The sequence below is a fragment of the Schistocerca nitens genome, chromosome 4 (genome assembly GCF_023898315.1).
Source record: "Schistocerca nitens isolate TAMUIC-IGC-003100 chromosome 4, iqSchNite1.1, whole genome shotgun sequence".
Lineage (NCBI taxonomy): Eukaryota > Metazoa > Arthropoda > Insecta > Orthoptera > Acrididae > Schistocerca > Schistocerca nitens.
Window position 1 is genome coordinate 843,125,835 of NC_064617.1, and position 12,189 is coordinate 843,138,023.

The 12,189-nt window shown below is 46.1% G+C and overlaps 1 protein-coding gene across 1 annotated transcript in view; it reads left to right on the forward strand.

The window, feature by feature from the left end:
* LOC126252605 (NK1 transcription factor-related protein 1-like) overlaps positions 1-12,189 on the forward strand; it is a 307,154-nt gene that overhangs the window by 97,032 nt on the left and 197,933 nt on the right. The gene's annotated exons all lie outside the window — the stretch shown is intronic.

A 12,189-nucleotide genomic window follows, 5' to 3' on the forward strand; every position in this document is an offset into this window, starting at 1 on the left:
ACTAAGCATCAAAGATTTATGGTTACTCAAGCTAACAAATATTGTGTATTGAAATTATAGGCAAAGAGTGCGCTAGAATTGCTCGTCATGTTATATCGATCTACAAAAGATTACGAAATGAATATGTTATCGATCTACATCTACATCTACATCTATACTCCGCGAGCCACCTTACGGTGTGTGGCGGAGGGTACTTATTGTACCACTATCTGATCCCCCCTTCCCTGTTCCATTCACGAATTGTGCGTGGGAAGAACGACTGCTTGTAAGTCTCCGTATTTGCTCTAATTTCTCGGATCTTTTCGTTGTGATCATTACGCGAGATATATGTGGGCGGTAGTAATATGTTGCCCATCTCTTCCCGGAATGTGCTCTCTCGTAATTTCGATAATAAACCTCTCCGTATTGCGTAACGCCTTTCTTGAAGTGTCTGCCACTGGAGCTTGTTCAGCATCTCCGTAACGCTCTCGCGCTGACTAAATGTCCCCATGACGAATCGCGCTGCTTTTCGCTGGATCATGTCTATCTCTTCTATTAATCCAAGCTGGTAAGGGTCCCATACTGATGAGCAATACTCAAGAATCGGACGAACAAGCGTTTTGTAAGCTACTTCTTTCGTCGATGAGTCACATTTTCTTAGAATTCTTCCTATGAATCTCAACCTGGCGCCTGCTTTTCCCACTATTTGTTTTATGTGATCATTCCACTTCAGATCGCTCCGGATAGTAACTCCTAAGTATTTTACGGTCGTTACCGCTTCCAATGATTTACCACCTATGGCATAATCGTACTGGAATGGATTTCTGCCCCTATGTATGCGCATTATATTACATTTATCTACATTTAGGGAAAGCTGCCAGCTGTCGCACCATTCATTAATCCTCTGCAGGTCTTCCTGGAGTACGTACGAGTCTTCTGATGTTGCTACTTTCTTGTAGACAACCGTGTCATCTGCAAATAGCCTCACGGAGCTACCGATGTTGTCAACTAAGTCATTTATGTATATTGTAAACAATAAAGGTCCTATCACGCTTCCTTGCGGTACTCCCGAAATTACCTCTACATCTGCAGATTTTGAACCGTTAAGAATGACATGTTGTGTTCTTTCTTCTAGGAAATCCTGAATCCAATCACAAACCTGGTCCGATATTCCGTAAGCACGTATTTTTTTCACTAAACGTAAGTGCGGAACCGTATCAAATGCCTTCCTGAAGTCCAGGAATACGGCATCAATCTGCTCGCCAGTGTCTACGGCACTGTGAATTTCTTGGGCAAATAGGGCGAGCTGGGTTTCACATGATCTCTGTTTGCGGAATCCATGTTGGTTATGATGAAGGAGATTTGTATTATCTAAGAACGTCATAATACGAGAACACAAAACATGTTCCATTATTCTACAACAGATTGACGTAAGTGAAATAGGCCTATAATTATTCGCATCTGATTTATGACCCTTCTTGAAAATGGGAACGACCTGTGCTTTCTTCCAGTCGCTAGGTACTTTACGTTCTTCCAGAGATCTACGATAAATTGCTGATAGAAAGGGGGCAAGTTCTTTAGCATAATCACTGTAGAATCTTAAGGGTATCTCGTCTGGTCCGGATGCTTTTCCGCTACTAAGTGATAGCAGTTGTTTTTCAATTCCGATATCGTTTATTTCAATATTTTCCATTTTGGCGTCCGTGCGACGGCTGAAGTCAGGGACCGTGTTACGATTTTCCGCAGTGAAACAGTTTCGGAACACTGAATTCAGTATTTCTGCCTTTCTTCGGTCGTCCTCTGTTTCGGTGCCATCGTGGTCAACGAGTGACTGAATAGGGGATTTAGATCCGCTTACCGATTTTACATATGACCAAAACTTTTTAGGGTTCTTGTTTAGATTGTTTGCCAATGTTTTATGTTCGAATTCGTTGAATGCTTCTCTCATTGCTCTCTTTACGCTCTTTTTCGCTTCGTTCAGCTTTTCCTTATCAGCTATGATTCGACTACTCTTAAACCTATGGTGAAGCTTTCTTTGTTTCCGTAGTACCTTTCGTACATGATTGTTATACCACGGTGGATCTTTCCCCTCGCTTTGGACCTTAGTCGGTACGAACTTATCTAAGGCGTACTGGACGATGTTTCTGAATTTTTTCCATTTTTGTTCCACATCCTCTTCCTCAGAAATGAACGTTTGATGGTGGTCACTCAGATATTCTGCGATTTGTGCCCTATCACTCTTGTTAAGCAAATAGATTTTCCTTCCTTTCTTGGCATTTCTTATTACACTTGTAGTCATTGATGCAACCACTGACTTATGATCACTGATACCCTCTTCTACATTCACGGAGTCGAAAAGTTCCGGTCTATTTGTTGCTATGAGGTCTAAAACGTTAGCTTCACGAGTTGGTTCTCTAACTATCTGCTCGAAGTAATTCTCGGACAAGGCAGTCAGGATAATGTCACAAGAGTCTCTGTCCCTGGCTCCAGTTCTGATTGTGTGACTATCCCATTCTATACCTGGTAGATTGAAGTCTCCCCCTATTACAATAGTATGATCACGAAACTTCTTCACGACGTTCTGCAGGTTCTCTCTGAGGCGCTCAACTACTACGGTTGCTGATGCAGGTGGCCTATAGAAGCATCCGACTATCATATCTGACCCACCTTTGATACTTAACTTAACCCAGATTATTTCACATTCGCATTCGCTAATAACTTCACTGGATATTATTGAATTCTTTACTGCTATAAATACTCCTCCACCATTGGCGTTTATCCTATCCTTGCGGTATATATTCCATTCTGTGTCTAGGATTTCGTTACTGTTCACTTCCGGTTTTAACCAACTTTCCGTTCCTAATACTATATGCGCACTATTTCCTTCAATAAGAGATACTAATTCAGGAACCTTGCCCTGGATACTCCTGCAGTTTACCAATATTACGTTAACTTTTCCTGTTTTTGGTCTCTGAGGACGGACGTTCTTTATCAACGATGATAATGTTCTCTCTGGTAAGCCGTCAGGTATTTTATCGTTTCGCCCAAGGGGGGGTCCCTCTAACCTAAAAAACCCCCGTGTGCACGCCACACGTACTCTGCTACCCTAGTAGCTGCTTCCGGTGTGTAGTGCACGCCTGACCTGTCTAGGGGGGCCCTACAGTTCTCCACCCAATAACGGAGGTCGATGAATTTGCAACCATTATAGTCGCAGAGTCGTCTGAGCCTCTGGTTTAGACCCTCCACACGGCTCCAAACCAGAGGACCGCGATCGACTCTGGGCACTATGCTGCAGATATTAAGCTCAGCTTGCACTCCGCGTGCGATGCTGGTTGTCTTCACCAAATCAGCCAGCCGCCGGAAGGAACCAAGGATGGCCTCAGAACCCAAGCGGCAGGCGTCATTCGTTCCGACATGTGCTACTATCTGCAGCCGGTCACACCCAGTGCGTTCAATAGCTGCCGGAAGGGCCTCCTCCACATTACGGACGAGACCCCCCGGCAAGCACACCGAGTGCACACTGGCATTCTTCCCCGACCTACCCGCTATTTTCCTGAGGGGCTCCATAACCCGCCTAACGTTGGAGCTCCCTATAACTAATAGGCCCGCCCTCTGTGACTGTCGGGACCTTGCCGGAGAATCGGCCACTGGCCCAACAGGCGAGGCATCCTGTGGTGGCTCGGAAACGATGTCATCACCACTAGGAAGCACCCCGTACCTGTTGGAAAGGGGTAAGGCAGCCGCCACGCGGCCAGATCCCACCTTCGCCTTTCGGCCAGGCACGCGCGAGCCCACCACTGTCCGCCATTCACCCTGGAGTGATGGCTGACCGGTAAGATGCTCACTGCCGGAAGACGCAGCGACATCAGGGGTTCCATGTGATTCCAAGGCCACCGAAGTAGGCATAGGTCTCACCACAGTTGCCCCAACGCCACTACGAGCCGACGCCTGCGCCTCGAGCTCGATGAGCCTAACAGACAAAGCCTCCACCTGCCCCCGAAGAGTGGCCAATTCTCCTTGCGTCCGCTCACAACAACCACAGTCCCTACACATGACTATGTTTACCCTACTCTATACGGTGACAAATTCCCAAGATAATCTTCTGATGAGCTACTCTGATAATCAAACACTCACTGAAATACGAGACGCGAAAACTACGCTAGGTTTTCCCAGAAAAACTATTTAAAAGCTAAGCGCAGCAAATAAGTACAAAAACACTGTTATTGAAATAAAAGGTTCTACCTAGTAAGCACTCGAACACGCAAGAAATTACAAAAATAAACTAGTAATTACACAGATAACTGAAAATAAGTCGCTGCTGTTTGTAAAATATGTAAGAAGCAAACGGTGTACTCGCCTTAGTAGTAGCAGGAGCTAGCGATGCGCTCTCGCTGACGGTCTAACTGACACTGATATGTAGGAAGCCACTACAAGGTTGAGATGAGGAGAAAAAGAGAGAGGGGGGAAGAAGGGGGAGGGAGGGAGGGAGGGACAGAGAGACAGAGAGAGAGAGAGAGAGAAATGTAAGTGGTGTGGAACGACAGTGAAAGATGACAACGTGACATCTAGCAAAAGCCTGATGGTATCTAAACATGAACGTTAATACTATCGATCTATATTAGAGGCAGATAATACACATCGAATTCTCTGAACTCTCAGAACAAGATTTTCGCCAACATGGCGCCCAGCACGGGGACTCTTGTGGTGGACACTGAACAGCCGATGCAGTCAGTATTGGCTGCTCCAAGAAAAGGAACCTGCTAGGTCCCATTTAAAGGCAGTTCCAGCAATGAGATAGAATAGTATTGGTGTTTCCACTCTTTTCTATTGTCAACCGAAGATGACCAGTAATTCCTGTCACATTATCTTCACATCATACTAATTTTTTCACATCACAAAAATGTTTTCACTTGTTCTTCATGTACGGAAAAATGGGGTAAGACAGAACAGTGGGTTGAAAGGGGGTACTGTGTTTCTGACGGCACTATTTCCGCACTTTGGTCGAGAGCTACAGAATAACACTCCACCAGTCAAGAAGAAAGAGCGACCACATTGGCGTCTTGCTGCTATTCAGTTCACAGCATCAGTGAAGGAGGATTTGTTTTACTATCAATTGACTAATGTTAGTTTGGTTTTAAACTCTTTATCATTTCATAGTCATTACATTTGTAAAACTCTATTTAGTCAGGGATATTAGCTAAATAGTAAATACACTCCTGGAAATTGAAATAAGAACACCGTGAATTCATTGTCCCAGGAAGGGCAAACTTTATTGACACATTCCTGGGGTCAGATACATCACATGATCACAATGACAGAACCACAGGCACATAGACACAGGCAACAGAGCATGCACAATGTCGGCACTAGTACAGTGTATATCCACCTTTCGCAGCAATGCAGGCTGCTATTCTCCCATGGAGACGATCGTAGAGATGCTGGATGTAGTCCTGTGGAACGGCTTGCCATGCCATTTCCACCTGGCGCCTCAGTTGGACCAGCGTTCGTGCTGGACGTGCAGACCGCGTGAGACGACGCTTCATCCAGTCCCAAACATGCTCAATGGGGGACAGATCCGCAGATCTTGCTGGCCAGGGTAGTTGACTTACACCTTCTAGAGCACGTTGGGTGGCACGGGATACATGCGGACGTGCATTGTCCTGTTGGAACAGCAAGTTCCCTTGCCGGTCTAGGAATGGTAGAACGATGGGTTCGATGACGGTTTGGAATACCGTGCACTATTCAGTGTCCCCTCGACGATCACCAGTGGTGTACGGCCAGTGTAGGAGATCGCTCCCCACACCATGATGCCGGGTGTTGGCCCTGTGTGCCTCGGTCGTATGCAGTCCTGATTGTGGCGCTCACCTGCACGGCGCCAAACACGCATACGACCATCATTGGCACCAAGGCAGAAGCGACTCTCATCGCTGAAGACGACACGTCTCCATTCGTCCCTCCATTCACGCCTGTCGCGACACCACTGGAGGCGGGCTGCACGATGTTGGGGCGTGAGCGGAAGACGGCCTAACGGTGTGCGGGACCGTAGCCCAGCTTCATGGAGACGGTTGCGAATGGTCCTCGCCGATACCCCAGGAGCAACAGTGTCCCTAATTTGCTGGGAAGTGGCGGTGCGGTCCCCTACGGCACTGCGTAGGATCCTACGGTCTTGGCGTGCATCCGTGCGTCGCTGCGGTCCGGTCCCAGGTCGACGGGCACGTGCACCTTCCGCCGACCACTGGCGACAACATCGATGTACTGTGGAGACCTCACGCCCCACGTGTTGAGCAATTCGGCGGTACGTCCACCCGGCCTCCCGCATGCCCACTATACGCCCTCGCTCAAAGTCCGTCAACTGCACATACGGTTCACGTCCACGCTGTCGCGGCATGTATATATACACTAGCTTTCAACAGGGATTTTGTTCAGCAACAGCGTGCTTTTGTTCCGTTTTTATAACCTCTACATTCAAGGTAAGACTGGGTACGTGGAGCGTGAGAAAGACCGGGCGGTACCATACCCGAGTAATATTGCGCTAGAAATCCTGTCTTTCTTTCTTTTTCTTTTTGGCAGTGTTAACTACGCCGAGAATTTACTACAAGAAGACAAACAGACGATCATGGAGCCAAGAGACCATGGAAGAGGCAATAGACGAAGTGTTGTCGGGTGGGTGGGTTATTTCAAAGCTACAAGCATCTTCAAAGTTCCACAAAGCACCGTAGGAGATGTATTAAAACAGACTACGGCAAATCAACTAACTTCTAAGGAAACAACAGTTGAAGGACGATTGGGGCCATACCATTTTATATTCTCAGAACAGCAAGAAAAAGAATTATTCGATTATGTATTAACGCTGGGGAGTAGCCTTTTTGATTTAACTGAGAAATATCTCCTAAGATTAGCATACCATCTTGCAATCAAAAATAATTTGAAGCGTAAATACAACGATGAAACGAATATAGCTGGGACGGACTGGTTATATGGTTTCCAAAACGAATACAAGGACAAAGTTACTTTACGATTTCCAGAAAACACTTCGATATCAAGAGCCATGGATTTCAATAAACAGACTGTTGACAACTTTTTTGATTGTTAGAATATGTGTATGAGAAGCATATACTTTCTCCTTGTAATATGTACAATATCAGTGAAACAGAAATAACCACTGTTCCTAACAAGCCATCGAAAGTTCTTGCTTGCGAGGGAAATAATAGATTGAATCATAGGCACCAGTTGAGCGTGGTGCTTTAGTTACCGCTGAAATGTTTATCAACGCAGTCGGCAACTTTATGTCAACAGTATTTATTTTTTTCTCGAAAGAAGGAAAACTTCCTCATTGATGGGGTGCACCAGGTACCTATGCTCAGTGCCATCCTTCTGGATGGATGCAAATTGAAAATTTTGTGTACTGGTTTGGGAAGTTTATTCAGCTTTTTTAACCATCTGCAAATAAACCAGTTCTATTGATTTTGAACGGACACACCAGACGTACAAAGAGCCTCAATCTGATGAACTTGGCCCCAGAAAACAATGTTATTTTCTTGTGCTTGCCTCCACATAGCTCCCACACCATGCAGCCCCTGGACGTGACCTTCATGGTTCCTTTGAGCACGTATTACCAACAAAAAGTTCGTAAGCGGCTTGCAATACCTCCTGGAGGGGCTATGACCTAGCATCAGCCAGTTTGCATGGTGCTGCGTTCGTCCAAGTAACAGGAACGCAAACCACAATAAAAGGGTTCAAAGAAAGAGGAATTTATCCACTAAAACGAAATATTTCTATAGACCACTTGTTTGCCCTTAAATGATCACAGGTAGGACCGGTTCTCCAGGGTTACTACCATTCCAGAAGAGAGCATATTTCTAGAAGAAAACCCTGCTCTAGAACAGAAACTACCTCCACTGCAAAATCTCATTCCAGAAGTGGACCCTGTTGCAACAGACAATCTGCACCACAAACATAGAATAAACCCTAAATCTCTATTTAATCTTCGATATCTTTTAGAAAACAAGAACGTTGAATCGTTTACGAATGAGACCTGCTGCTCTAAAAGTCTGCCAACCTCACCGGTGTTTGCTGTGTTATCTGAAGATATAATGCCACCACATCCAGCTGCAAAGAAGAAAACAAAAAATGGTAAAAGAAGGGGAAAACTGTCATTTTAACATGCACCATGTAAAACTGAATTGTAATATCAATTTAAAAAACATGAGAAAATGGTATCAAGAAAGATAAAGCAGAAAAGGACATCATCAACGAAAATCAACCAAAAGGAGACGCATGTGAAGAACGGACATAGAAAAGCGAGGTCATCAAAATATTCTCACTCCTTTGAGAATTCTGAGATTCTGTGGATTAAGACGACAAAAACTAATCACATGCCAACTGCTCGTATGGTAACGATGTATTTTCAGACTCAGAAGAAGGTGAAGGTCGGAGACAATGCGGCCAATGTCTTTTCTGGGCTCACGAAAACTGCAATGGCGCAGATGATGAGGACTCTTACTTTCTTTGTGAATTTTATGAATAATATTGTTAGTTAAATTACAGTTCAATAAACATTTCTGCCGCTTTTCCACTGAAAATTTTGTTTTTCTATATTACCATGAAGTTAGTAGATGTACCCGCTCATTCTCCAGTAGTGATGTAAGACTGATGAGTTGACTTTCCCTAGAAAAGAACCTTTCTTTAAAAGTTACCGAAGCTATGATTTCCAGGAATAATACATTGTACCCAATTAAACAATGATTATTGTTACTAAATGTGATAATCTATAAGTTAAGGCCGGCCGCGGTGGTCTCGCGGTTCTAGGCGCGCTGTCAGGAACCGTGCGACTGCTACGGTCGCAGGTTCGAATCCTGCCTCGGGCATGGATGTGTGTGATGTCCTTAGGTTAGTTAGGTTTAAGTAGTTCTAAGTTCTAGGGGACTAATCACCACAGTAGTTGAGTCCCATAGTGCTCAGAGCCATTTGAACCAATCTATAAGTTAAATAGTTTAGCTCCAAAGGATCATGGAGTGTTAGTTACCCGATCTTAACCCAGTTTCGGTTCTAGGCGCTACAGTCTGGAGCCGCGCGACCGATACGGTCGCAGGTTCGAATCCTGCCTCGGACATGGATGTGTGTGTTGTCCTTAGGTTAGTTAGGTTTAAGTAGTTCTAAGTTCTAGGGGGCTTATGACCTCAGCAGTTAAGTCCCATAGTGCTCAGAGCCATTTGAACGATTTTTTTAACCCAGTTTCCTTACGAGGAACTTGACAACTCGTGAGTCGATTGGTTTGAACTCGCGAACCCCGACAGATGCAGCTATACTTCATCAGAATATAGAGCATTTCACGATCAAACCCTCCACCACTAAAAGATTACAACAGTCATCTGTAGTACTGTCGTTAAGCAGCAGCATATGACTTTGTCAGTTGAACCATTACCTTTACTGTACAAGGTGTCTGTGCACCGCCCTGTCAGCAGATGTTGTGACACTATTCTGCTACAAGACGAAACGTTTGGGCATCCTTCGGAGGCAGATACCCCCCCCCCCCCCACCCCAACCCTGGGCCGATACACCACCTTCCAGAGTCCGAGGAACGGCCCACAGCGTATGCGGTGATGAGAGCTCTGCTGCCTCCGCGGTACTGTTTTCCGTGCAACACCAGACAGCTCTTGCGTCGTACGTGAAACATCTAGTAATAAAAATTGAACAACTTAGTCCTTCATGTAGGCCTAGCACTGGACAATAACCACGTTGAAAATTGCCATCATGGGGTTAACGTCAACATTCGATTCTGAAGCAGTTACTTCTGCCTCGAGCCAGTTGTTCTCATGGATAGTAACAACATGGATAATAACAACACTTCCTCTACCGACGATCGAGTCTAGTCCTCTATAGTGGACGAAAGATGCGATAAAAAAACGAACACCGATTTTAAGTTTTTGTAAAGGTAAATATGTCCAAACAGATGTTTCTGTGTTCACGCTGCAGTTACGCCCATTTATCAGGGCCCTTCCCAGTATCTAAGTGAAGGTCAAATAAAATGATATTATTGGGCGCAAGATCCACCTGGAGTATGATAATGCGCTACTGGCCATTAAAATTGCTACACCAAGAAGAAATGCAGCTGATAAACGGGTATTCATTGGACAAATATATTATACTAGAACTGACATGTGATTACATTTTCACGCAGTTTGGGTGCACAGATCCTGAGAAATTAGTACCCAGAAAAACCACCTCTGGCCGTAATAATGGTCTTGATACGCCTGGGCATTGAGTCAAACAGAGCTTGGATGGCGTGTACAGGTACAGCTGTCCATGCAGCTTCAACACGATACCACAGTTCATCAAGAGTAGTGACTGGCGTATTGTGACGAGCCAGTTGCTCGGCCACCATCGACCAGACGTTTTCAATTGGTGAGAGATCTGGAGAATGTGCTGGCCAGGGCAGCAGGCGAACATTTTCTGTATCCAGAAAGACCCATACAGGACCTGCAACATGCGGTCATGCATTATCCTGCTGAAATGTAGGCTTTCGCAGGGATCGAATGAAGGGTAGAGCCACGGGTCGTAACACATCTGAAATGTAACGTCCACTGTTCAGAGTGCCGTCAATGTGAACAAGAGGTGGCCGAGACGTGTAACCAATGGCACCCAACTCATCACACCGGGTGATACGCTAGTATGGCGATGACGAATACACGCTTCCAATGTGCGTTCATCGCAATGTCGCCAAACACGGATGCGACCATCATTATGCTGTAAACAGAAACTGGATTCATCCGAAAAAAAGACGTTTTGCCATTCGTGCACCCAGGTTCGTCGTCGAGTACACCATCGCAGGCGCTCCTTTCTGTGATGCAGCGTCAAGGGTAGCCGCAGCCACGGTCTCCGAGCTGATAGTCTATGCTGCTGCAAACGTCGTCGAACTGTTGGTGCAGATGGTTGTTGTCTTGCTAATGTCCCCATTTGTTAACTCAGGGATCGAGACGTGGCTGCACGATCCGTTATAGCCATGCGGATAAGACGCTTGTCATCTCGTTTGCTAGTGATACGAGGCCGTTGTGATCCAGCAAGGCGTTCCGTATTACTCTCCTGAACCCACCGATTCCATATTCTGCTAACAGTCATTGGATCTCGACCAACGCGAGCAGCAATGTCGCGACACGGTAAACCGCAATCGCCATAGGCTACAATCCGATCTTTATCAAAGTCGGAAACGTGATGATACGCGTTTCTCCTCCTTACACGAGGCATCACAACAACGTTTCACCAGACAACGCCTGTCAACTACAGTTGGTGTATGAGAAATCGGTTCGAAACTTCCCTCATGTCAGCACGATGTAGGTGTCGCCACCGGCGCCAACTTGTGTAAATGCTCTGAACAGCTAATCATTTGCATATCACAGCATCTTCTTCCTGTCGGTTAAATTTCGCGTCTATAGCACGTCATCTTCGTTGTGTAGCAATTGTAATGGCCAGTAGTGTAGTTGAAAGCCAAGCAAACTATGCATCGTTCGTGGGGTCTCGCAAGCAGGAACAGCGGTTCCACACAGACAAATCAGGTGGCGGTTCTGTCCTCGGAATGACAGGTGTCTTCCGCGTAGCACGTCTAAACAGCGGCCGGACAAAACGGCGATAAGCCGGCGGCCGCGCCGCACACTGTGCGAGAGATGCGAGATAAGCGGGCGCGTTAATTGAATGAGCCGCGCGGCCACACCAGGTGGGCGCAGCTCTGCCGGCAGGCTACGCGCGCGCGCACCACTGCGGCTACGGTTTCCCGTTACGTAATTGCCCACCCCAGCTGCCACCTGCTCGCCCGCTACGATGTTCACAATGGCCTAACGCAGCTGCACGGCTTTCAGTGAAACTCTTACTCCTATCCCAGCCTTAAATGCCCAAAGGACGTCTTCATTATTCCTGCTGTGAACGATTTTTAGTAAATCTCTCTCCTTCTCATTACGCCCACTTTGTCGTCGTCCTCCAATTGGTTCCTCCCACAGTCCGTCAGTCCCCAAACATCTTTCTTCTCTATACACTATGACTGAACAACATTTTCTTGTGCTTCCAAACGCGTCAGTGTGTGCGTGTGTTGTACTTAGCGTAAGTTGGATTAAGTAGTGTGTAAGCTTAGGGACCGATTACCTCAGCCGTTTGGTCCCATAAGACCTTACCAAAAATTTCCAAACGCGACAACTTCGTCTACATCTACGACCTTTCGTG